We start from the raw sequence: 26,795 nt of genomic DNA, 5'->3' as shown, positions 1-26,795 counted from the left end.
GGTTCTACGTTCCTATACCGAAAGCTATTTGAGGCAAGTCTGACTTAAAGCATTATGCACTTTGAAGAATGCAATAATGGCGACGATGATGACCATGATGATATATACAAAGAAATTTAACACCGCGTAGATGAGGCAGGGAAATATTTTTTTTTGCCGAGAACCAGAACTAAAATGATTGCTGTAAGTGAGCATGAAATGCAGCTCTGAAAATGTGCAGGAAAGATGGCAGAGTAAATCTGGGTCACACAATCATCCTTCTTATTACCTAGCACAACCACCACCACCAAAACAGTAAGTGTCAGCAAAAAACCCATCAGCAGCAAATAAGCTGGAAACTGGATATAATGTTAGGCCCACAAAGAATAGAAGTGGCTGCCAAGGAAGCACTTGATAGCTCTTGCTTCCCATCCCACTGATCGACAAATAGGGAAAGTAAATAAAATTCTGGAAAGATTCATCAATACCCCCAATCTGAAATTATTAATAGACAGACCAAGGAAATATTTTTTTTTTCAAATCCTAGGACTAAAAACTCTATTCTTGAAGATTTCAAGATCTTAGCAGAGGCACTTCCTTTCTCTCTCCTGCTCTCTCTCTCTCTCTGTATGTATGTACACACACACACATACACACACACACACACACACACACACATGCACACTGCTGCTGGGAGTCACACATTTTCCTAGAGATCCCTGGTGAACTGGGAGAATGACCAAAATTTAAGCATATCAACTCATGGAAATGAGATATATACATTTCCAACTATGGGATATAAATGATGATATAGGGAATTAGAAAATATTTCAGAAAAGAAAGTAACACTCTAACATAGTTGAAACTATAGCATTTCATGGACATTGCCTTCTCCTTCCCACTGAGACAACCTAGTTTCAGAATAGATCTATGAGAGCACAGATTCTGGAATATCTTAGGAATTCAAGAGGAAGCCAGAGCTGATCAAGACAGACTTGAGAAAAATATTCCATAAAATAACATGACCTTCGATGCAAAATTAACTATAACTAAACACTTAACTCAAATAAACATCATTCAAGTATGCACCTAAGAAAAGAGTATGGTATGAAAAAGATTAATCCAGTCTGGAAAAACAAACATAACTCAAGGAAAAGAACATTGCCTCTAAGTGTGTGTGTGTGTGTATATATATATATATACACACACACACACGTATATACACACACATATATATATATAGTTTTTCAATAATCAAGAGTTCAAAGATGCCTAAATAAGAGAATTGCAGGAAAATAAGAGAATTATATGAAAAAGAGATAGATAGTAAAACACCGTCATAAAATTAATATATAAACTAAAACCAAAAAGAAACAAATAAGCTACATTAGAGAATTTTAATTAGTGACAAAAGAGAGCTTTGTGGTATCACTGGGACGGTCCATGAAAAGGGGGACATTCTTACAGACCCAACCAGAGATTAAGTGAACAGACACATGAAATCAGAAGATAATTTTTATTTGTGAAGTAGAGAACTCAAAATCAAGGGAGAACTGAATATTCAGAACAAAATAATACTGTATGTTCCCAGAAAGCACTTCTTGTAAGACAGACTAGACTTACTGTGCATCCAGGTCTAAGGAGAAAGTTGCGGATAAGGAGGAAAATCAGATTTATTTAGAAGCTCTCCATCGCACCCATTAGTGCCAAAGACAACAGACATAAGTCTACCCGATTCTAAAAAAAAATTAAACACCATCAAATTGTACCTCAAATACAGAGCCAGAAGTAGATCTTCTCAAATGTGAGCCCTTTTTGCAAAAACAATTGATGAGATCCTGTTAGCCAAACGGCATGGCAAGAAGACTAGTCAGGTAAGTAAATAAAGTCCCAAGTTTAGAAAGGCCTTTGGCGTCACTGCAGTTTCCTACACTTTTGTTCAATTACAAATGAATGTAATACTTTATTTAAAGCAGCATGGAAAATCGGGCACCTGGGTGGCTCAGTCGGTTAAGCTTCTGCCTTCAGTTCAGGTCATGGTCCTGGTTTCCTGGGATCGAGTCCCACATGGGGCTCCCTGATCAGTGGAGAGTCTGCTTCTCCTTCTGCCCCTCCCCCCCGTTCGTGCTCTCTCTCACTATCTCTCTCTCTCTTAAATAAATAAATAAATAAATAAATAAACAAAATATTCAAAAATTTAAAAAAACATGGAAAATAATCCAAAAAAGAAACATTTAAAAGCACACAGAGTATGAGATAATAAGACCATTTTTATTCTCACATCTACATACACAGATATCTCGAGTCTACTTAATGTTACTAGTCCTCCTAGCTGGTGATTTTTAGATGACTTTATTAGTTTGTTGCTTTTTTGGCATCTCTTGATTTTGAAAACAAGCATGTGTAAATGTATAGTGAAGTCAACTCATTATTGTTATATTCAAAGAACAGGAGGGAAAAAATTAGGTCTTAGCTTATGGTCAGCCAAGGCAGGTGGAGCTTGAGTAATAGAAGGGCAGAGGGGCAGAGAAAGGAAACGTCCCACCAGCGTGGCAAGGTAGGAGAATCTCTTCCAGAACTCACCATGTGATCTTGGAGGTTCCTCTCTGAAACCTCATAGACATTAGTCCTCTTGCCTTACTGTCTAAAACTTAGTTCTATTGATAATAAAACAGGGGAACTGCCGCTACATCAGAATGTGTCTGTAATAATGACAGGAAACAATGCATGTGGTAAGACCAGAGCGATTATATGAGCATGTCGACATCGGCTCGCCTCCCACCGGAAGTGTACTGGTTTCCCAAGCAAAACGTTGGATTTAATGGTAGTTAAGAGGGAATAAAGTGAGGAGAAAATAAAAAATAGCAGACAGGTGAGCCTGGCTCTGGTGGGAAAATTGGTTCTATTGCCCCACATTTCTTCAGAAAAATAAGCCCCAAGGATCGTTTGCAGTTATGGCAACCCCGGTTCCTTTTTTCTGTGGTTCACCTGGGAGGTGGAGCTTATCTGCCTGCCTACAGGGATGCAGAGACAAACACAGGTGGAAGTCAGATGGAATAGAGAAATCCCAGGATCTTTGAAGGGCTTGAGGAGAATGAGCTCTCTCTTTTAAACCCAAATCGGGGAGGCAAAAGCCTGGATCCACTTGTCCATCCTACCCCTCTGAGGTGAGAGGCCATTGAGACCAGAACCAATACAAAGCAAAGCACAGGATCCATCACACACCCCCAGCCCCAAATATATTAAGTACTTGGGCTAATTCCCTTTTATTTGAGGGAGGGAGAGCTGGTTTGGGCCATTTATGATGAAGAGTCCTCCTATTTGACACAGATGAGATTGTCCGTCTTCACTTGTATTTGTCTCCTCGTTTAGGACAGGTTGGGGAACATCTGCAGTGTCTGAGTCCCAAAGATGAGGGGGAAAGAAACACACTGAGAGATATTTCTGGAAACAATTGTGTTCCAGCATGGAGTTGCCTCATGAGGTTCAAGAAATATAAGCGGATAACTTACATTATTTTAAAATTAGCTTCGGTGGCATAGAGTTCATTTTTTTTTTTTCCACATCTGAGCATTCCAGGATGAAAACCTGTGGTTTGTGTCTTTACTGATAAGACACAGAGGAGACCGTTTTGAGGCCTTTGCTTATAACATTCTGCCAGCTGGGAAAGCCATGCCTTCTTCCCTGCTGCACGAGCTCCCTTTGTTTGACCAACTCCCGCTCAGGATCTAATGCTCAGTTTTGGCATTTCACCACAATTTACCAGCCATGGGTGCCAATGCCTTACCCCTAATCTCCCCGATGGGGCTCCCCTGTGTGTCTGTGACAGCCACCTCCGACCTCTCTCATTATATATGTCACACGGTAGTATGGTCCTCTCCTACTAGACTGTAAGCTCTTTGAAGATAAAGATGACTCACAAGTCTTCGTACTTTTAACACACACCACAGATGAGGCACGTGACAGATGTGCTAGATAGCTTTTGTTCACGCCCACCCTCAAGTCACTCTCTGCACTCCTTATTCTACATCATGGAGAATAATGCCATCGGGGGGGTCCTTGCCTTGTGATTCCTACTTGGGTTTGGCTAGTGGAAAGCACAGGCACGAGATAAAAGGGGAGAAGGTGAGGTTGGAATGTTTTTCCCTTGGCTTTTTCCAGCAGCCATGGCTTGCCTCCGTCTCTCTACCTTAAGGCCGCAGATACTGCCTCAGGGTACGAGGTATCAGTCCCTCCCCCTGACTTTTTAGACCTATGAGTGGTAAGGGCTTCTCTCGCTAGCTCCGGGACACTGCACTACTCCTTGTTGGTTCCACTAACCCTGGCCCCACCTTTATTCAACTCTCCTTAAATTGCTAACTCTTTCCCATTATATACTGACTGTAGGTTGCTAATCGTAAATGTTTTAAAGAATCAGCGATTGACTAATGAATCATCGAACTTTACATCAGAAACCAGGGATGTACTGTATGGTGACTAACATAATATAATAAAAAATATTTAAAAAAAAAGAATCAGCGATTGGATGGATGATAAAAATAGGGATTGAAGGTATGAGTGATTGGCATAAATAGTATTGGAGTGTTCCAGATTTGCCTTCATTGTGGTGTGTGAGCGTGCTGTGCCTGGCTGGTCTGAACCAGACAATATATGATGGGTGGGTAAGGGAGGGCATCAATTTGGACTAAGAATAAGGAATGTTTCTTAGGATCCTGAAGTTATCCAGAGGTCAGGTGCTGTAGGTAAGATCTAATTTACTGAGATAACGGTGGGGGTGAGATAAGGCACGAGCAGGAGATAAAGTGTGGATCAAGGGGGGGTCAGAGGCACAAATAACCAAAGTCAAAGCAGACAAAGAAAGTACAGGAAGTGCTTGGATTTAGACACAGAGAAGGAAGAGGTGGGTCCAAGGTTAAGGTACAGAGTGGTGCTTGCCAGGGAAGGCTTTATAGATGCTGTCTCTTGTGTCTGTATTCCATCATGTGTAACTTAGGAGACGGACGTGTGTGTCTTTTTGCATGAATTTTACAGGTACTTACACATGTTTGATCACTACCACCACCACCAAACTACATGAGGATATAGAACCATGCACACACACATGCACACACCAGACACAGTTCTACTCCAAAAACCCACAGTTAGCACGACTCTTTTGGAGGGGATGTAGAGATGTCAATTGTGGTTTCCAGGGAACACTCCCCTAGGAATTCCATTTTTGTGTTTCTTTCAGACAAAATCAAAGAAACCTGCATCTATTTCCACACTTACCCATTGTCTCCATCCTGATGTTCTGTTTTGCTTTCTGCATCTGGATCAGTCCATTTTGCCTCAGGGACTAGCCTTCTGTGTTAGTCCCCTGGTTCCACTATTGTCCAGGAGCCTGTATGAAGTGGAAATAATGTGATTATGGCATTTTATGTCATTTCATTACTGAGAGTTTCTTCACCACTAATGCCATCCTCATTCTTTTGTTGACCTTCTCGGGGTCTCTCTCCTCCCAAGTCTGGATTTTAATGTTGCTCCTGATTTAACTATTTAAATAAACTTAATTATTTGCTTGCTTTTACCAAAATCACTCTTAATAACTGCTATTGTCTCTTATAATTACAGTAATCACGTTGGCTCTGAGTGACTCACAACATTAGCTTTCAGTCCAATAAACCCTGGCAATTGTATTTGGCAGAAGGTCTAGGGTATTGTTAGTGAGAAAATAGCATGGCGCCTGGGTCTGGTGGGTCAGAGCTACACTGAAAAGTCAGGAAGACTTAAGGCATCCCAAGGTAACAAACTTAAAGGTTTCAAGCAACCCCAGCTAGATCTCGAGATTGGGAGATAGTTTAGAAAAGCCCTTTAAGTTTATAGTCTTTGAAGTCAGACTATCTATTTAAACCCATCTCTGCCACCGATAGAGCTTATGTTCTTAGGCAAGCTAGTTAAAGTTTCGATGTCTCAATATCCTCATCTGTAAAATGGGTATAATTAGATACCTGTCCCACCTGTTTCAATTGCTTCCATTCTGACTGATCTGTAACCAAGCCATACCACTTATTAAATATTTTAGATACTACCCATATAACCATATATAACCATAAAGTATAGCCATGCAACCATAAGATAACCATATCTTTTAAAATTTTGAAATGTTTCAATTTTCTTTTATTTCAATTCTATTCACATTTTTATTTTAATATTTACTTATGTGTTTGTTTGTTTATTTAAGAGACAGAGAGAGAGAAAGCACCAGGGGAGGAGCAGACGGAGAGGGAGAGAGAGAGAGAATCTCAAGCAGAATCCATGCTTCGTGTGGAGCCTGACACGGGACTTGATCTCATGACCCGGAGATTGTGACCTGAGCCGAAATCGAGGGTTGGATGCTCAACCAACTGAGCCACTTAGTCACTGCTTATTTATTTATTGTTAATTTGAGTACGGTTGACACACAGCGTTGCATTAGTTTCATGTGTATAACATAGTACATTCATTCAACAGCACTGTATTGTCATGCTGTGCTCACAAGTGTACCTACCATCTGTCACCATACAGCACTATTACACCACCATTGGTATATTCCCTATGCTGTACCTTCTTATTCCTGTGACTTCTCTGTTCTGTAACTGGAAGCCTGTCTTTCCCACTGCCCTTCACCCATTTGCCCATCCCCCAGCCCCCTTCCTCTGGCAGCCATCATCTTTTTCTGTCAAAATAACCATATCTTATGGTTTCTGTGTGAAAATTAAATGGGTAACCAAGGTATAGCCCTTAGTACTGTACAAAGTACATAGAAAATACTCAGAAATACTGGCTGTTAGAATTATTTTCATTTTTATTATTACTCTTCAGAGAGCTTTCATCTGGGTCACAGATATGTTATCTCATAAAATCCTTTGCTAACTATTAAAATTATTATTATTATTCCATTTTATGGGTGAGAAAATCAAGATTCAGAGTCGTTGAATATTACAGAGCTAACAAGTGGCAAAATGGGATTTCACCCTGGTCTGGTTCTTAAAACTTTTTACTATACAGCATTACTTTGAACCAGAAAGAGCATTTATAAAACCCAGAGGGGGGGAAAAGGTTTTGGGTCAGAATGTCCCTAAGTATAACAATTACGAGGGGCAGAAAAAGAATTAAATAGTACCGAGCATAAATCATATCACACCAACACCTGCAATGGGCTCTCACAGCTCTTTGTTTTAATTAAAGAGCAGGATCAGAAATCCCATATGTTCAGTTCTAGTCTTGGGAGCAGAGGCCGCAGAGGACAGAACGTGTAGTCACAACCTCATTGACATGCATGAAGTACAAGAAAGAATAAGATAATTGAAATCAGTAGCCTTTCTTTTCTAAGAGATATAGTGCATGTTACAGTATGTCCACCCGGCTCCTTCCCTTGAGGACCAAAGTACCTATTCCCCTGCCTGCTGGGAGTGGATTGCTGACAGCTCTCAGCTGAGTCCCCCACTGAGCACTGCTACCAGATGAAGAGAATCCACTTGTCCAAGGTTGATCTCCTTCCTGGACACAGCTTGCAGCTACTGATTGGTCAAAACAGAAGTATAAAGGACTCCAGGTTTCCCCTGCTATCTGAAAGCAGATCACGCTTATGAAAACTTTTGTAAGCAGAAATGGGGTAGAGCAAAGGGTATCCCCCTGCTTTCTGAAAGTTCACAATATGCCACTTTGCTTTTAGGAAAGACCATTAGTATGGTACAGACTTTTTTTGGAAAAACAAAAATCCTCTTTGGATTTCTCTCAATTAGCAAGACAGGTACTAAAGTGGGTCTAAATGTGATGTGGTGTCATGGGAACTTTTGGAAAGTGGGGGATACCTGCATTCCCCTTGCATCGGCTGGGGGCAACTCTGTGAGAGCACCCAGCTCCAGAACTTCCACCTTCCCTGGGAAATCACCGAGGCTGCTCGGGTCCACTTCTCTTTCAACTTGCCCCTCTGCCTTCACGACACCACAGGTATTCACCCCAACAGTGCTACCCCATGCATTTCCTGACCATAACTCAGGGCCTCGGAGCCTATGTCCTACGAAATGCCAACTGTAATGTGGGGTAGAGTAAGCACCTTTGTTGCAGCAGCCACCCCTGGTTAGCCTCCGTACTTCCGACAGCGCTCTAATGATTTGTCAGATATTTACTGTAGTATCAGTGACTACATCAGGGCACAATAAATATCAGAAGCACTTTTGTGAGCACCAGGATGGAAATATTTTATGGATATCCAAGGAGCAATTCAGCTGTTGTCAGAGGCTAAGTCAGTGGTCTTGGCAGAGATCCAGGGCTCAATGAGCACGTCCATTAACATTACTCTAACTCCAGCATCTTGAACGCTCAGGACAGCGTGGAAAAATCTTAATTACCATTAACCAAATGGTGTTTGGGGAGTTTCTTCCTTCTGATTTGTTTACGACTATACAGGTCCTGGGAGCATTCTCTTTAGAGCTGAGTCCCTCTGGTGATAAGTTGCCCTCCAGGTGCCATGTCAACAAGGGAACATTCCTGAAAGTTTTCTGGATGTGAAGATCACGGGGCACGTCGTTGCACGTCTTAGTGGTACAGTGTGCGAAGGGCAGAGCACAATCCTCTTAGGGTTTTGGAACTCGGATGATGTGTCATCATCACGTCCACGTCTCTGACCTAGTACCCTCACCTCTGGTCATTGCGAACCATGTGGCTTACTCGTCACTCTTCAAAGCCATCCCATGTCCTCTGCCCTGACAATCTGGCAGGTTCCTTAAGGCTTAGAAGAAACATGGCCTGCAGTGTCATGTAGTCACCATATTCTTTAAGGAATATTAATAAATATAAGCCTCTCCAGCAAGCAATTGACCTTTGTACTGTTCGTCATTGTAGACAGAGGAATTTAACCTCTGAAAGTCTATCTGAAGTGAGCAGTGCAAAAAGGACACACTGATTTTTCAATATAAAGACACACACAAATTTCCAGGCATGACCATAAAAACAACCCTGTTCTCTTTTCATTCCGCCTTCGTTCTGTAGAATTTCAGCTTCATCCGGGCAAGGATTATGTCTGGTTTTTTTCACTTTTGTCTCCCCAGTATCTAAAACAGTGCTTAGCACGTGGTAAGTGTCCAATTAATATTTAACAAATCAATACATGAGTCTTCCAAAGTGCAGAAGGTAGTGGAAAAAATGAAACTATGTTGAGATATAAAGGAGGCTGGCCGAAGAAGAGGGTACCAAGGTATTTCTAGTTGGAAAAAACCAACATTGTAAAGATGCCAAAGTCTCTAATAATCAGAGAATTTACAACATTTCCACTCATGAAACAAACTGACTTTTTTTCTTTGAGAACTTGAAAAAATATTCTAAATTTCAGCTGGAAGAAAAGAATAAAATCGCCCTTTCCATCTTAAGAAGAAAAGTCGGAGAGGTTTTGTTCCGCCACATGTCCCTGCACGCGCACACACACACACACACACACACACACACACAGAGTAATCACAGTGGTGTGGAAAGGGAGGAATACTTGGCCTGGTGGTGGAAGAGCTTCAGTTCTGTGAGGTATAAAACCATGAAATGTGAGGTTCCCCCAGTTACTGTAACTGCTCCGTTGAATCGTCCTTTCCCACTGGTTAGCAGCCATTTTAAGCATTATGATTATTAAAACAATCTATTTCCAGTCCAGACCATTCTACAGCTTTAATCTCAAACTTCCCCTTCCACCTTCCTTTCAGCATAGACTCTGCTTGTGGCTCTGGCGCCTCTGAGAGGGGGAGAGATGTGTGAAGTCTTCTCTAAATGTCCTTCTCCTGCCAGCGCCTGGTGAAACCCATACTGTGAGATCCATAAACCCGTATTTTCTGTGGAAATTCCAGCTGCTATTAAAGAAGTTAGTGAACTCCCAATGAATCTATTGTATATCCCGGCCTAACAGTTACGTTCTCGGTGACTCAGAACAACAATTTTTTATGTGAGTAAAAAAACAAAAACACAAAAAACAGAGATTGGGCCTTTTAGCACCTTTCTGAAGGTACAGCTTGCAACATTAACTCCATTTTTACAAAACCCAAGTGTGAAAAGCATAAAAGGAATGACATTACATTATTAGCACGTACCATCTTCCCTCTCCCACTTCTCCCAAAGGAGAGAGAATTATTACTTGCTAGGTCAATTCTGGATCCTCCTTTATTTATATAAGAATATCAGAATCAGGCCAAAAGGCAAAGGACAACAAAATAAAACAAATGACCTGAGCCAGAAAGACCAATGTTAGCGAGAGCGATGGGGCTGTTTCAGGCTGGGGAGAATGAAAATTTTTGAGGTGCATGGAGTGGGGGAAGGAAGAGATTTAAGACAGGGAAAGAGAAATTGAAAGGAATTGATACAGGGAAGGGGATTTTTTTTTTTTAAAGATTTTATTTATTTATTCGACAGAGAGAGAGACAGCCAGCGAGAGAGGGAACTCAAGCAGGGGGAGTGGGAGAGGAAGAAGCAGGCTCATAGCGGAGGAGCCTGATGTGGGGCTCGATCCCACAACGCCGGGATCACGCCCTGAGCCAAAGGCAGACACTTAACGACTGAGCCACCCAGGTGCCCCAGGGAAGGGGATTTTTAAAAGAGTTTTGCTGACTTCCAGGAACGTAGCCACCTCTTTCAAAATTTCTCCTTCCATTGCTTTATTATTTTTTTTCTCGGAGAAGTATAGTATTTCCACTGTAATTATTTCTAGTTGCTGGACTATTGGTTTTTATGTGACTTTGCATAGCGCTGGTTGCAAAGCAATCAGCTTATACAGGGTACGTGAAGTCTTTCGTCTACCAAACATGCCATCTGTGTATTCTGGTCAACAAGAATCCTTCCAAATGCTTGTGATGCCCTGATGTGGAGAGAGTAAGATAATGATCTCTGAATGAATGCTCCCGTGGTTTCCCCAAAAGTTCTGTACAGCAAATACTGCATTGAAGTTATTTTCATCCTTAATAGTCTTGAATTTATCTTCAAATATCCGAGGTTCGTGTTCCAGTTTTACTGTGTTAACTGTGCAACCAAACTAAGAGCCTTTTGATGACAGGCAAGATGCATTATCTTTGTATGTGGCCACAGCGTTAGCAATTGGCCACCTGGGCCTACAGTAAACACTCAGCGTAAGTGGATAAGTGTGTAAGGCCTCAACCATATCCAAGAAATCCTTTGGTTGCCTTTATAAAGTCCTAGATTAAGGAGTCCTTCTGTTCTCATTATGAATCGATTCTTGAAGAATTTAATTACCTATAACTTCAGCAGGTAGGACTCTTCCTTAAGGGGTCATATCAGCTGCACTCCTCATACACCCGGAATGCGGTCTTTTTTTTTTTTTAAGATTTTATTTATTTATTTATTTGACAGAGGGAGAGAGAGTGAGAGAGCACAAGCAGGGGGAGCAGCAGAGGGCGAGAGAGAAGCAGACTCCCTGCTGAGCAGGGAGCCCGATGCGGAACTCGATCCCAGGACCCTGGGATCATGATCTGAGCCGAAGGCAGACGCCTAACTGACGGAGCCACCCAGGTGCCCCCTGGAATGCTGTCTTAAAGAAGAATAAATGTTTCAAGTTTGCTTGAATCCATGAGGAAATGAAAGAGGGAACGGAGAGAAAGATACAGGAAGGAATAGAGAAAGGAAATAATATGAGAATTTAAGGCAATTCTTTAGGGGAAAAATATCTATTCCAATAACTCCTTGGTTGAAGTAACCAATCAAAATGCCCAAGAAACCTGAAATATTCTTTTTTCCCATGTTGGAACATCTACAGGTGTTTTGGGTAAACTATTTAAATACAGGAAACAGGTAATATACAGACTTCCCCATACTCGCACATTTCCCCTTTTATCACCATGGTTACTCTTATTTAAATTTATTAGCACTGATGGACACTAAGTAATGTAGTAATGTACTCATACTGAAGAGGCTAGATGTGTTTACACAGTGTGGTGATTGCTAAACTACTTTTTTCCAGCCGGTCAAAGTGTCACCAGTTTTTCCCTTCTACCTTTTTCTTATAAAAGGCAATGCATCAAGTACCTTCTGAAGGCTTTCTGTTCCATCCCGAAGGAGCTTCTCAGTAATGTTCTTTCATCATAAATTGCTGGGTGTTCTGAAATGTTTTCTCCCCTGAAGTTATAAGTCACAAGTTTCTGATGTTTTGTCTAATCTCTCTCTCGGCATACTGATTCTCTGGGGACAAGTGTCATGAAAATGCGTTTGGATAGATAAAAACACATTCATTCTCAGTCTCCACTGACCCTGCTATTCAAAGAGTCAATATCTATACGGATGGCAGTTGCATTCTTCGAAACATGGATTTTTCTTCTCCAAGTCTTGTAATTACTGATGCTTTGGACTCTTCCTGCTTTATCCATCATACTGAGGTTATCCTTGAAAAAGTACTGCCTGAGCCTAGAGCTCATAAGTCAACATCAATGATAATAGAAAGCATTTAGTAGATCCCATTAAGCACTTATCCTTCTAAAAGCTTTTTGTGTAAAAACTTTTTCAATCCCCACCACAACCCCAGGAGATCAGTTCTACTACTATCCCTGCTTTATACATGAGGAAAATGAGGCACAGAGAGGTTAAGTGATTTCCTATTTCACATAGAGCAAATGGTAGAGGAAGGGGTTGCGATGTGGGCATTTGCTCATAGATAGCTCCCTACACACTGGAACGTGTTGTCTCCAATTAGCAAGAAACGGCAGCAAGGCAAGATTTTTAACCTGTATGTAACCTTCATGGGGCCAACAAGGCCCCTGAGAATTACATGCAAACATGTCTGCACACTGTGTGCACAGGCGTTTGTGATTATGTGAGCATTTTTCTGAGAAGAGACTCTACGGATTTCATTCAGTTATCAGAATGGTCCAAGGTTCCCTAAGAAGTGGTTAAAGAACAATATAGTGAAAAACAGTCTAGTGTTTGAGATCTAACGACTCACGGTTTAAATTCTGGCTCTGTCACTTACTTTATTAAGTCATTAGCAGCTTTAATTTTCCTGGTATGTTACACGGGGAATAACAATGCCAACAACATAGGGTTACTGTACGAACCAAACAACATGATACATACCCAGCATCTAGAAGACCGTCTAGCATATACAGCAAATAAGGAGAGGTCCCTTCCTGAACCATCTGGAAGCCTCTAGGCAAACAGGATACTTCCCATCAATCAACATAAGTAGTGATGTCTTCATCTGCTTCTTTTCCCAGGTTCCCAGCGATCTTTCCTAAATGTTTCCAGCCCAGAGCAACAGTGGTGAGTGTGGGTCCAAGGCACGATGCTGGTCTCTGTTAGACCCAGTTCTCACCTTTACACAGATGGTGTTCAAGTTTTCTCCAGGCCCAGGTGAACCTCTTAGTCCTGATACTCATTTCTCTTGGCAGAGGACCGATTAGGAAAGATATCAACAAAGCAACAGCCTAAACCTTCCCTATGTGGGGTGCAATTGATACTTCCCTTTTAAAAAACTGAAAATTTTCTGAATTTCGAGGAAAAAGCAGGTTAAATAAAAGAAATTAAAATGTGACTGCATTGATTTTCTTGGCTGCTATTAAGAAATTACCACCAATTTAGTGGCTTAAAATCATACAAGTTTGTTATCCTGTCTGAAGTCTGATGTGGGTCTCACTGGGATAAAATCAGCGTTACCAGGGCTGCATTCTTTTCTGGAGGCTGTAGGGGAGAATCTAGTCTCTTAACTTCCCCAGTTTTTAGACACTTGCCTACGTTCCTTAGCTCATAGTCCCTGCCACATTCCAAGCCAACAATGGCCAGCCTGGTCTTTTTCACTCTGACATTGACTTTTCTTCTGCCTCTCATTTCACTTCTACTTCAGAACCCTTGTGCTCACCTGAAAAATCCAGGATATTCTTATTTTAAGGTCAGTTGATTAACGTTCTTAATTCCCCTTTGCTATATAATATAACATAGTCACAGGTCCTGGGGATTAGGATGTGGACATCCTTGGAGGGCCATTGTTCTACCTAACGCAGTTACCTTCTAAATTAGGTCTATCATGACCACCTTATTTAAAATTCCAACCCACCTGTACCCTGCCGATCTTCCCTATGAATTTAAGACATAAAGGCTGTAATAAAGGCGTGAGGTGCCAGGGGCATAGATTTCTTTCTTTTTTTTTTCCCCCCAAGATTTTATTTATTTATTTGACAGAGAGAGAGAGTGCACAACAGTGGTAGGCAGAGGGAGAGGGAGAAGCAGGCTCCCCGCTGAGCAGAGTGCCCGATGTGGGGCTCGATCCCAGGACCCTGGGATCATGGATAAAGGAGTCAAGTTGACCTGGGTTTGAATCCTAGTCCTGTCATTTTTAATGTGATAACCTTTGGAAAATCTTGGCATTTGGGGGCCTCAGTTTTCTTATTTGGGAAATGGTGATAATACGTCAACTGCACAAGATTTTTGTGACTATAAAAGAGGATAGTGTTTTATATGTTTCTGGCACAGAAACACACATGGCAAGTGCTCGGTATTTATTCCCTTGCCAGCTTTCTTCTTCCTTCCCCCTCTAATTCTAGTCAAGTTCTTTGTTTTTTAATTGTGGCCAAATAGATATAAAAGTTACCATTTTAACCATTAAGTATACAGTTCAGTAGTGTCTAGTATGTTCACATTGCTGTGCCACGGATCTCCAGAACGTTTTCATCTTGCAACACCAAAATTCCGTACTCACTGAATAATTCCCTATTTCCTTCTCCTCGCAGTACCTGGCAACCACCCTTCTACTTCCTGTTTCTAGGAGTTTACTCCAGATGCCTCCTATAAGCGGAGTCACACAGATTTGTTTGCCACTGACGTATTTCACTGAGCCTAACGTCATTAAGTTTCATCCATGTTGTAGCATATATCAGAATTTCCTCTGACACAGCATTTTTACAGCTAAAGAATATTCCAGTGCATGTATATACTATAAATTGTGTATCCATTCATTCACCCATGGTCATTGGGTTGCTTCCAACTTTTGGCTATTGTGAAGTGCTGCTATGAACACGGATGTATACATATCTCTTTGAGACTCTGCTTTCAGTTCTTTTGGATATTTAACCAGAAGTGGAATTGCTAGATCATACGGTAATTATATTTTTAATTATTTGAGGAACTTTGATACTGTTTTTATAGTGGATGCATCATTTTACATTTCCACCAATAATGCACAGTGGTTCTATTTTTTTTCCCACATCCTTGTCAACACTTGTTAGTTTCTGGGTTTTTTTTTTGTTTTTTTGTTTGTTTGTTTGTTTTGATAGTAGCCATCCTGATGGTTGTATAATATCTCACTGTGACTTTGATTTGTATTTTCCTAGTGATTAGTGTTTGAACATCTTTTCATATGCTTGTTGGCCATTTGCGTATCATCTTTGGAGAAACATTTCTTCAAGTCCCTTGCCCATTTTAAAAAATCGGGTTATTTGTTTTCTTGCTGTTGAGTTGCAGGTATTCTTTATATATTCTGGGTATTAGCCTCTTATCACATATATGGTTTGCAAATATTTTCTCCCATTCCTTAGGTTGCTTTTTCACTCTGCTGATTGTGCTCTTTGATGCAAAGACACTTTTATTTTTAGGTAATCCAGCTTCTCTGCTTTACTTTTATTGCCTGTGCTTTTGGTGTCATATCACTAATGAGAGTTATAAGTCCTCCTTTAACACATCCATGCATACACATAGACACGCACACACACACACACACACACACACACACACACACACACTCATAGGAGCCAAGCATTTAAAAAGAAGCATTGAAGAAATCACTAAAGCCACTACTACCAAATGAAAGAGCAGACTAAAAAACCAAAACAAACCAAAACAACTGAACAAACAAACGAACAAAAAGAGCGAAAAGAAAGTTGTCTATTTCTTAGGAATTTCCTTCTCCGATAAGAAATGTGCCATCTTCATGTCTTATGGTGTCTTCTCCTGAGAAATAAACACGCGGAAATAAGAGCAGCTGTGCTACAATCCTGGCAAGAACAAGGAAGTGGGAGCCAGTAAATCAGTATTCTTGCAGTTAACGAGCTATTTGACCTTGGACAAACCATTTTCCCCTTTTTAGGTCTCACACATCTTATCGGAGGTCTCCTCCACCTTTAGTTCCCTGCGCCCAGGTTTTTTTTCACATTCAGGAGAAAAGACCATATCCTTGGTCCTGTCATTTGTGACACTGTTGGTGGGTTTACTAGCAAGCAATTGCCCCTCTGACCACTCTCTAGAGTGCAGTTTCCCTAATGGGACGAGAGACAATGGGATTTCCTAGCCAGCTGCTTTTACTATGGTCTTCCCACACCAGGTGCCAACTGATGAGTGTCAAGATAGAGTTCAAAGCTCATTCATCACCCTTCTCGACTCCCTTGATGTCTGCAGGTGTTTCCCCCTGTAGTCATTCCTAGTTTCCAGACCATTTCCTCTAGTTCTTCTGAGGAGCCCTGCAATATTGTCATTGATAACTTGTCTCAACTTGGTTTGCTCTTTGTCTTGTCTTGTCTTGGGCCAAAGAACCCTTCCTTAGGCTCGAGTCTTACTCTTGTCCATCTAAGACTGCCAAGGTCATACCCCTCCATTCTCAGAAATAATGCTTTTCTGCATTTCTTCCATCACACATAAAATCAGTGTCTAAAAGCAATTCTGAGGTACTCAAATTCAGAGTTCTCCTTAAAACTGAATATCTTAAATCCTACGTGGCCCAGAGTCCCATAACGATCATGACCTCTGCTAGGACCCCAAAATATTCACTATTCCCACAAATAACTTGACTGATGCTATCTGGGCTCGTTTTAGATTATAATTAGAAGTTTTTCTTGAAAGTGATGAGCCAACTTTTATTTCATTCCGTTCCTAGGCTGTTCTTGTTTAAAACTACTGTGGCAGAACTTACGCCACACAAGTGGGTGGTGACAGGTGTGCAATAAATAGAAATAACAGATAATGCTCCAAGCATTTTCATTTGTCTCTAATGTGTTATCACACTTAAATTTGAAAATGCGGAGGCCTGATGTTAGGAATTAGTGATAACCAAACTCTAAAGTCACAGAAAACACACACACACACACACACTGTGTCCTAAACTCAGAAGACTACTAAGGAAACTTCCCATTGCCTGTAAGTTTCCTGGCATATTCACATACATGCACACATGTGCTCTTGTGTGCACATACACACACACACATACACTTCTTTATTTCTTCTATTCCAGACTGGGCTTAGAAAGACTGCCACATCATGACGCTAAGTGCCAACCTGTATCAGATCACTTTTATTTCATTAAGTTTGTTGTAACATACTTTTACCCCCTAGTAATAGAATAAATACAGACAATCTCTGGCCAGCCCATGACATCCCTTAGACACTTACTGACTTCGAAATGCCATCACCAGAGTCTGAAATGTGGAAGCTAGATCTTAATTCGGGAGCAGCACTGTGCTAAGGGTGGTTGGCACCCCGTTTGCTTGTTGCCTTTCTTCTTGATTTAAATTCCTATTCTGACTCTAGCATACCGGAGAAGACAGATGCTGAAAGAAGAGGGAGTCGGGTTTGTGACCCCAGCGAGAAAAGTGGGGGAATCCAAAAATGAGGAGGGATTTAGCAATAGACTCCACAAATTTTCATTGTGTTTTAGGAAGCAGGCTAGGAGCTTAGAACCCCCCGGGAAAGGCAAATCAGGCCTTTCTGATAACCTGGAAAGACATCGCTAAGACAAAGAAGGATCACTCACAAGAGTAACAAAAGCCAGAAGATCACGTTACTACTTTGGAACTGATGTCGCAATCAGAAATACAGATCGTGGAAACTTGTGCTCTATTTCCTGGATACAGAAAGACTCAGTATATTGCTAAACTTGATCCAACTGACCAGGGGTGAAATTCAGACTTCTAAGACTTCCTGTGTTTTTTCCATCATGCTGGTTGAAGAAAGACTATGAAGTCCCTTGAACCCTATGCTGAAAGCGTTTCGACTTTACTCAGTAGGCAACAGGGAACCAGTGACATATTTTTGAGCAATAGACTGATATATTATCACCTTTTGGTAATGTCTTCTCACTAATAAATTTGGTTTGTTTTTGTCCCGGGAGGAGAAGTATACTGTGGTTGATCTTTTCAAATCCTTTTTTTTTTAGAAAGAGGGAGAAAATAAATGTATAGAAAAATAAGCAAAAGCAAATAAACAAATAAATATATAGAGTGTGTTTCCAGTTTAAAAAAAGGTAAATAAGGGGCGCCTGGGTAGCGCAGTCGTTAAGCGTCTGCCTTCGGCTCGGGGTGTGATCCCGGCGTTCCGGGATCGAGTCCCACATCGGGCTCCGCCGCTATGAGCCTGCTTCTTCCTCTCCCACTCGCCTGCTGTGTTCCCTCTCTCGCTGGCTGTCTCTCTGTCACATAAATAAATTTAAAAAATCTTTTAAAAAAAAGTAAATAAATGCAAATAACCAGAGAAACAAAAAGCCTGAGTTATATAAATCATGGCCAGTTGGGTACCAAGTCATTTTTCCCTAAAGAAGCTCTTGATAAATGGTCAATAAACGTTAGGTGGTGTATTATTTTGTAGTTAATTCCTCTTATTCTCCAGTTTGCTCTTCTAAGTCATTTCACCACTTTATAATTGTGGCATGTAGGAACATATCCATATATATCTTTTTCCCCACACCAGGAGAAGAGTGCAAAGATCTCATTTCAGACAGCTAGGTGACTTATAGGAAGGCCTACAAGACAATTCTGAAAATACAGTGCAGATCTCCTGAGCTTTCTACCTTTTCAGGTTAACAGTTAGTGGTGGAAGAGAACATTCAATTTGACTGAAAAATAACACACACAGAATACAAAACTCACAGTCCAAGGGACTTGGCTAGGTACCAAAATTTACATTTTCCCCGCCTGTAATGCTAATAATTCAGCATTCCATTAACACTACATTAAAAAAAAAACTCTCTGTTTTATCTTAACCGTCTTTGTGGAAAACTCCCTCTTGGCCCGCTGATTTTTGACAACCTGTTGCAAGGTAATGATAACACAGATTTGCCTCTGAGCCATATTACAGCTCAGCTTCCTGACAACCTTGTCTCTGGCTAAACAAATCATTTGCACCCTGCCTGATTTGTTTCCGTGTTTGTAATTCAACTGCAATTTGCTCCTTCCCATGGCTAAATGAAAATGTGGTCATCAGATCTAATCCTTCCTGTTGCAGCACCATGAATAATAGGGTTTCTGAGGTGCAACACATAAATGTTTTACTAACCACAATGTAGGTGGGACGCCATGGCAGAATGAGAGTGGTAGAGATAAGATTTCCTACAGATTCATTTTTACAGGATCTAGAGGCCATGTTACGGTGTGGTGCGTTCATTAGGCTCTTTAAAAAAACTGTTTCTCATCCGAAGAAACATAGTAACATAAAGCCGTGCTTCTCAATTCCTTGACATACCAGCTGTATATTTTCTTCCTGGTTGAGTTGGGAGCTAAGATATATCATCAAGTATTCCCAGACCTGATTTTAATTCATTCACTGCCATTTTTTTTTTTGTCTTTGTTGTTATTTATTTATTTTTTTCTACATAGCATTGCTACCTCCTGGGCAAATTAAAAGCCACTGTAGAATAATGAGGTTTATACTGAAAATAAATTCTTCTCACTGATGCCGGGCCAGTCACCTGAAACTATAGAGGGGGGTAAAGCACTCGGAGATTTGAGAGGGACAAGGACGTGATAATGAAGAGTAGTACTGTAAACATAATTCTTCTCTTCTCCAAGTTAAAAAATGTTGTTGCAAAATATATTCCCTCTGGCCTGAAAAGCTATTTCCTGTGTCCTGTGGTTTCTGTTCCGCAGGTGTCCTGAAAATAATTGGGTATTTAAAGAATCTCAAAAAATTGCCGATCACAGAGCCAACCGCCTCTTGGTACTTTCCCTCGGAGGCTCTTATTAATTTTTAATCAGCCCGCTGCTGTTTCGGGTCTTTAGGACTCCTGTAAGTAAAGGAAAATGCTGGGTACGCGGCAGAGGGGGAGTAAATAAGGCAGGGGGAAAGGGCTCCCCAGAACTCAGAGACAAAGGCCGGTGTGCTTTCAGCAAAGGGCGTTGAAGCAGCTTCAGAGGAGAAATAGACCGCACGTGTGCACAAGAATCCCGTTCCTCTCCAGCTGCTCGACTGGGGCACACTGCGTGCAGCCTCTTGGTCTTTATTCCCATAGATGAATGCCACTCCTTTTGCTCCCAGACGGACCGAATGACTTGACACTCGAGGAAATTTTCTAATTTTTCTACTTCTTCTAAAAAATGTGTCAATTCCGCCCTTGTCCCCAGTCACCCTCTCTCATTGCTCTTCATCGTGAAAACCCTGCCCAAGGCCTGGCCCACAGCAGGATGCCAACCGATATCCGTGCAGTTAATGCTTCCCCCTAATGGGGAGGTGCTATTTTAAACCATAATGGGGGGCTCGGTCCCTTCTGAGGGCCATCTTACCAACGCCCCCTCCGACCCTCCAGTGGGGTGTGACCAGGTAGCAGGAGGCCCTGGGATTCTTGGTTCCAATGAAAAGATAGTTCCTCCGAGTGGACGTTTTCCTTTTTTCTGCGTTCTAAACTGTCAGGTGGTAGAAACCATCAGGTAGGAAGACCTACCTGGCAAGACTGGAGTTAGTAAGAGGCAGGGATCGTGATCCGAAACTGAGCCATCAGATGCTCTCCTTTTCATTCTGTTGCAGTATTTAGGGTATAAAGAGACTTCTCCCAAAGGGAGGTTAAATTTTAACAGACTTTGGAATAACAGATGTTCTGATTTTATCTATTTATTTATTTGTTTATATTTCAGTTATTGGTCAAGCTCAAGAGGGTCATTTTCAAGTATGCAGAAAAAAATGATTTTGTAGAAAAAACTTGAATGTTACCTCCTTAGGAAACCCTCCTTAAGACTGAACTTCTGGGGGGAAATCCTTAAAATAAGAGTATAATTTTTCACTTAGAATAATTGTTGCTATCCGTCAATAGCCCATTGCTTCCTACTGCCACATAGCATTGCAATTTATGGCTATCATAAATAAGCATTCAGTGAGCGTGTAGGTACAAGTGTTTGTATGGACATATGTTTTAATTTCTTCTGGGTAAATGTATGGAAGTGGGATGGCTGGATCATACGGTTAAGTGTATGTTTAGCTTCTTAAGAAACTTCCCAACTATCTTCCAAAGTGGTGGAAATGTGTACATTTCTGCCAACAGTGTATGAAAATTACAGTTGCTCCACTGCCTCACCAACACTTGATATGATCACTCTTTTCATTTTAGACGTTCTGAAAGTGTCCCCTGGAATCCCGTGGTTTCAATTTTCATTACCTTTATCATTAGTGATGTTGAGAATCTTTCCATAGATTTTCTCCGGTAAAGTGTCGTTCAAGTATTTCGCCCACCCTTTTAGGGCATTGTTTATTTTCTTATTTAATTTGTCTGTTGTTTGTATATCCTAGACGTAAATTCTTTGTCCGATATCTGATACAAAACTACTTGCCCCCAGTCTGTGATGTACGTTTTTATTCTTTTAACAGTGTCTTCTGAAGAGAAGTTCCTAACTTTTGGTAAAATCCAAATTTATAACTTTTTTTTTTCTTTTATAGATTACGCTTTTGAAGTCACATAAAAGAAATCTTTGGTTAATCTAAAGTCATAATATTTTTTCCATATTTTTAGACATATTATAGTTTTGGATTTTAATCTATAATCGATATTGACTTATTTTTGCACATTTACAAAAGCATGCATTCAAAGCATGAGGTGAAGTGCATATCTTTATAAGTGAACACTCAGCTCTTCCGGCATAACTTGTTGATAAGACTATCTTTCCTCCACAGCATTTCCTTTGCACTTTTTTTCTCAAAAATTAAATGACTAAATATGTGTAAGTCTAATTCTGGATGTTCTACTCTGTTCTATTGATATGTCTATCTTAACAACAAAAAAATGAGACTATCCTGATTATTCTAGCTTTATGGCAAGTATTAACATCTGGGAGATTAAGCCCTTAGACTTTGTTCTTTATTGAAGTTATTTTGTGTAATCTCTGTCCTTTGCATTTCCATATGAATTGTAGAATCAGATTTCGGCAGTTAAAAAAAATTAAGAGGGTGTCTAATAGTACATTTACAGGTAAATATACTGGTTTGTTCTAATCACGTAAATCATGTAGTTGCATCACTAAAAATATCCTTTTGTGATAGATGACTTTTTAGCTGTTTCGGAAGGACGTTTTTGTTTTTTGTTTTTCCTTAGGCAAAGTCATACTGCAGCAAGAGTTCACCCCAGTATCCATGTGGCTTACAATAAGAAAGGCTCATTTCTTTCCAGGCTTCTTTGTCTATCACAGGTTGATAGACAAGCTCTGCTCCACATTGTTTCCATCTTAGACCTGGGCTGAAGGCACAGCCTCTACTTGGATAAGCCTTAAAACAGAGAAAGTTAGAGAGATGGCACAACCGCTCAGTCTTTACACGTTTGCTGAGAAGTCACATGTCCCATCCATTCACATTTCATTGGATAAAACCAGAGACGTGGGCAAACCCGATGTCAGTGGTATGAAAAGAAAAATTGTCCCAGAAAGAGGGCACCCTAGGTGAAGGGATAGAATTGTTTTTAACAGAATAAAATCTATCACAGATACAAAATAGCTCTTTAAGTGGCCACTTTCACAATTGTGTGCCAATTTACAAATGGACAGGATTGATTTAATGTGGAATAAAGTTTTCATGGAAAAAATTAAGGTAGCCCACATGTTTTGCCTTGCATGGCTATGCCTCTATTTCTCCCCAACTTCACTCCTCTTAATTCTAGTGAAGAAGCCTTTGAGCAGGCTACTTTGACTTCATAACCTAGTGTCACATCACATATTTCTGGGGAAAGTGGCAGTATTTATTCCTGTGTCACTGTTTTGCCCACCCCTTTATTCTTTTCCTTCTATTATTTAATATTTTCTCAGAGATAGCTACAGAAAATTTACAAACTTGTAATTCAGTAAGTAACCAATTCTCCCTTAAGCCTAAGTGGGAATAGAGAAGTGGACTGTCTGAAATCCAATAGGATAATTATCATAAAAGCCATCATTAATTGTGTGTTCAATGTGTGTCAGTCATGATTCGAAATGGCTTACCCGCATTTTCTCATTTAATGCTTCCAAAATGCTGTTAAGTAGATACCATTGTTATAATATGAATAACAATGGGGAATCGGTGCACAGAGATGTTAAATAACTTGTCTAAAAACTCACAAGTACTGTATTTGAGTCTTGATTCAAATCCAGGCCTGTCTGACTCCAGAACATAAGTCTACAACACTATAATTCAAGAGGGTGACCTTCAGACAATCTCAGAGTTCTCAGCTGACAATCTGTAAGATTTTAAAATGGGCAAAGCTGGAATTTTAATATCAAAGGGAAGTAGTACATTTTCTATGAAATCACCTGCATCTGGACAAAGCAGGCTATTGATCTCAAGCTAATCTTGGAGAATTGCCATGTAGGTGAATAAAAATCTAAATTATAGTACCTTTCAAAGCAATATATGGAGGTATCACTCTAAAGTTCAGATAGACACTGGAATTTTTCTAAATGAGCTGTGATTAGGATTCGCTGGATGACACAATGTCATTTAACAAATATTAGTTGCATCGCCATATAATTATAACTTCATTCCACTTAAAAAGAAAAGGATTTTAAAATCCCCAACAAAACACTGTTAAACCAATCCAGCAGCAGATTAAGAGGATTATCCCTCATGACTAAGTGGGACTTATTCCAGGAATGTAAGAGTTGTAATAAGAAATCATTCACTGTAGTAAAGCAAATTAATAGAATGAAGACACACGCACACACACACACACTCATCTCAATGCATGAAGAAAGAGCATGTGACAAAATATAACACCCTTACATAATAAAAACACTGAACAAACTAGAAATAGAACACAACTTATTCCACATGATAAAAGGTATTGATGAAAAACCCACAAGTAACACCAAATTCAGTACTAAAATAATGGACATTTTTCTTCCCTAAGATCAGGAGCAAGACAAAGGTGACTGCTTTTGTGATATCTATTCAACATTTTATGGAGGTTCTAGCCAGAGAAATTAGGTAAGACAAAAAAAGGAAAAGGAAAAAAAAAAAAGAAAAGAAACAGCAACCAAAATGGAAAGAAAGTAGTAAAATTATATTTTCCCATTTGATATGGTTTTATATATAGAAAATCCTAAAGAACCCATAAAATCACATTAGAGCTAATAAATTATTTCAGCAAAGTTGCAGGATAAAACATTGACAAACATCTGTTTTATTTCTATACTCTTATAATCAACACTCCAAAACGAAATTAAGTAAACAGTTCCATGTGTAATTACATCATAAGGTGTGATATTGGCATCAAGGTATACATACTCATAGATAGAACAGACTAGAATCCAGAAATAGCTTCTTTATTACCAAGGGCCAAAGCAGGTGAGCATATATGTGAACCTGAGAATTTCTGTATTCCCAAGACTGCGATGTCAAAATCTTTAATCAAAATTTTAGTAATGGATGAAACTATAATATCTATAATGTCTTTTTATGCAGTGATATTTGAGATGAGCTAAAATGAGCCCTGGTGTTTGTGAAGAGTTGCCTGCAAGCTGTCTAGAGGGATGGGGGAGGGGGTGGAGATAAGTCACGTGCCTTTGTCTCACCACAACTGCTTCCTCCAGAATAGCTCCATTTTTATCTATTTTGTTTATTGTGTCTCCCCACAAGGTTTTGGTAGGCATGCCAAAATTTACACAAATTTATTTTTAATTATTTCAAGATTTTCTGGAATTTGTAGGGGCCCAGACAGAGGCCTCTCTTTTACTTGCCTTTAATCTCAATTATATTCTCTATGAAAGTAATGAATGATGCCTGCTTTCCATAATGCCAGTAAGACCTATAATTCTGTACCATAGAGAATTTGCAGCACACTTAACTGGTGTGTGTGTGTGTGTGTGTGTGTGTAGATATATACGTATATATATCTCCTACATCTTCTTTATCCATCTACCGGTCGATGGACATTTGGGTTGCTTCCTTACCTTGGATAACCCTAACTCTTTATGATGTAAATGTACCTATAATATTGACAGTACAATTAATAAAGTTCCTGTTTTCCCAAATAAACAACTGAGATAGGAACCAAGTGGTAGCCAAGCTAAAAATCAAATTCAAGTTTATCTCAATCCAAATTTAGTGCTCTTGGTATCTGCAGCTGTATCTCTAGAGCTTAATATGTTTTATCCTAAAATACTTTAAATGAAATCTTCTGGAGGCTTAGGAATAGGACCTAAAGAATAGGACACTAATATTTAAAACTAGCTAAAGCCTACTTTGCCCTCATGGATTTTTGGAAGATAGTTTGCCACTACTTAGGTTTTGCACTGAATTAAATAGTGCCTCTCCAAGATTTATGTCTGCTCAGAACTTGTGAATGGAACCTTAGTTAGAAATAAAGGTTTTGTAGATACAGTCAAGGTAAAGTTATGTTGAATTAGGGTGGGTTGTAAATTCAATAAAACTGGTGTCCTTATAAGAAGAGAGAAATTTGGACATACAGACACATGCACTGGGGAGAAGGACAAGAGAAGATGGAGGCACTGATTGACTGTTGCAGCTATAAGCCCAGGAATTGCAAGGATTTCCTGCAACCACAACAAGCTAGAAGAAGCAAGGAAGAATTCTCACCTGCAAGCTTCAGGGGGGCCACGGTCCTGCCAACATCTTGATTTCAGTCTTCTAGCCTCTAAACCTGTGAAACAATAAATTTATGTTATTTTTAGCCACCCAGTTGTACAGAAGCCCTAGTTAGGAAACTAATACAGGGTCTGTTTGGGAGAGTATCTAGTTCCATTATCAGTTGCATGGTCCTGGGGTGAGAGGACTTAAGAATCTGAGAGCTATTACCAGGGTTTCCCCAGCGTATCAAGGGAAGAGGGTGTTTACTAAATGTGGATAAGAATGACCCAAGAAAAATAAGGAAGCTCTCCACAGGGCCCCAGCCACCAGTTTAGTGCAAAGAGTGCAAGTATTCAAATTTAGAGAGCTAGGATCTGTGAACATGAATCAAGGAAAACCTCACTAATATAGAGCGGGAAGCCAGCAGGGGGAGCTCTCACACCCTACCGCTCCTTGTCAAATTGCAGACTTAACAGGAAGACTCACCTTGCAAGCAAATACTATTTGACTATCCCAGAAGGAGAAAGAAAGGTTTTCCTTCACCCCCAGCGACAGCCCAGCCAATGAGAGACAGTCACAACTCAGCCAATGAGAAGCTACCATATCTTGGAATCCCATTTAATTCCAATGGGCTTTTTCTTTACAACAGCCCCTCGGGCTTCCCCCTTTCTTCTCCTTTGTTTACCTGACGTGCTGTAGCTTGCTTTGTCAAATTACAATTCTCTGCTATTCTCAAATAAACCCATTTTTGCTGGTGAAATAACCGACAACTTTATTTTTTAAGGTTAACAGCTCTCATTCCTGATATGTCAGCATCCAAAACTGAGACCTTGTGCAAAGCACTTACTCTCCCCAGGCCTTTCCCTCTCCTATAAAAAAGGAATCTTTTCTGGATCTACTAATTTTCAAAGGGATAGCGAGTATCTGACAATGAAATGATTGTGAAAATGTTTTGAGACACCCGGAACTGTTCAATCCATTGTCATAAAGGACTATGGAAATATAAGCCAATCTAATTATTTTCATTTTTCAATTACATCAGCTAGAATCTTCAAATACAGAGTGAAGAAATCAAATGGTTATTTTGT

At 40.2% G+C, this 26,795-nt stretch overlaps 1 protein-coding gene across 14 annotated transcripts in view; it reads right to left on the bottom strand.

Annotated features, from left to right (window-relative positions):
• Positions 1 to 2,204: 2,204 nt before the first annotated feature.
• Positions 2,205 to 26,795, bottom strand: part of LRATD2 (LRAT domain containing 2) — a 338,474-nt gene continuing 313,883 nt past the window's right edge. For 8 of the 14 annotated variants that reach the window (XR_015725702.1, XR_015725691.1, XR_015725688.1 and 5 more), the window contains 2 exons: positions 25,717 to 25,780; positions 2,210 to 5,362 (listed from right to left, as the gene is read on the bottom strand). The gene's annotated coding sequence lies outside the window, so the exon portion shown is untranslated. Of the gene's footprint in view, positions 5,363 to 25,716; positions 25,781 to 26,795 lie in introns of all 14 variants that reach the window. The other 6 variants (XR_015725690.1, XR_015725696.1, XR_015725694.1 and 3 more) reach the window with 2 other exon arrangements.

The sequence above is a fragment of the Ursus americanus genome, chromosome 9 (genome assembly GCF_024610735.1).
Source record: "Ursus americanus isolate L20-20 chromosome 9, mUrsAme1.1.p, whole genome shotgun sequence".
Lineage (NCBI taxonomy): Eukaryota > Metazoa > Chordata > Mammalia > Carnivora > Ursidae > Ursus > Ursus americanus.
The sequence above is the reverse complement of the archived record's forward strand: the minus strand, read 5'-3'. Positions and strand labels throughout refer to the sequence as shown.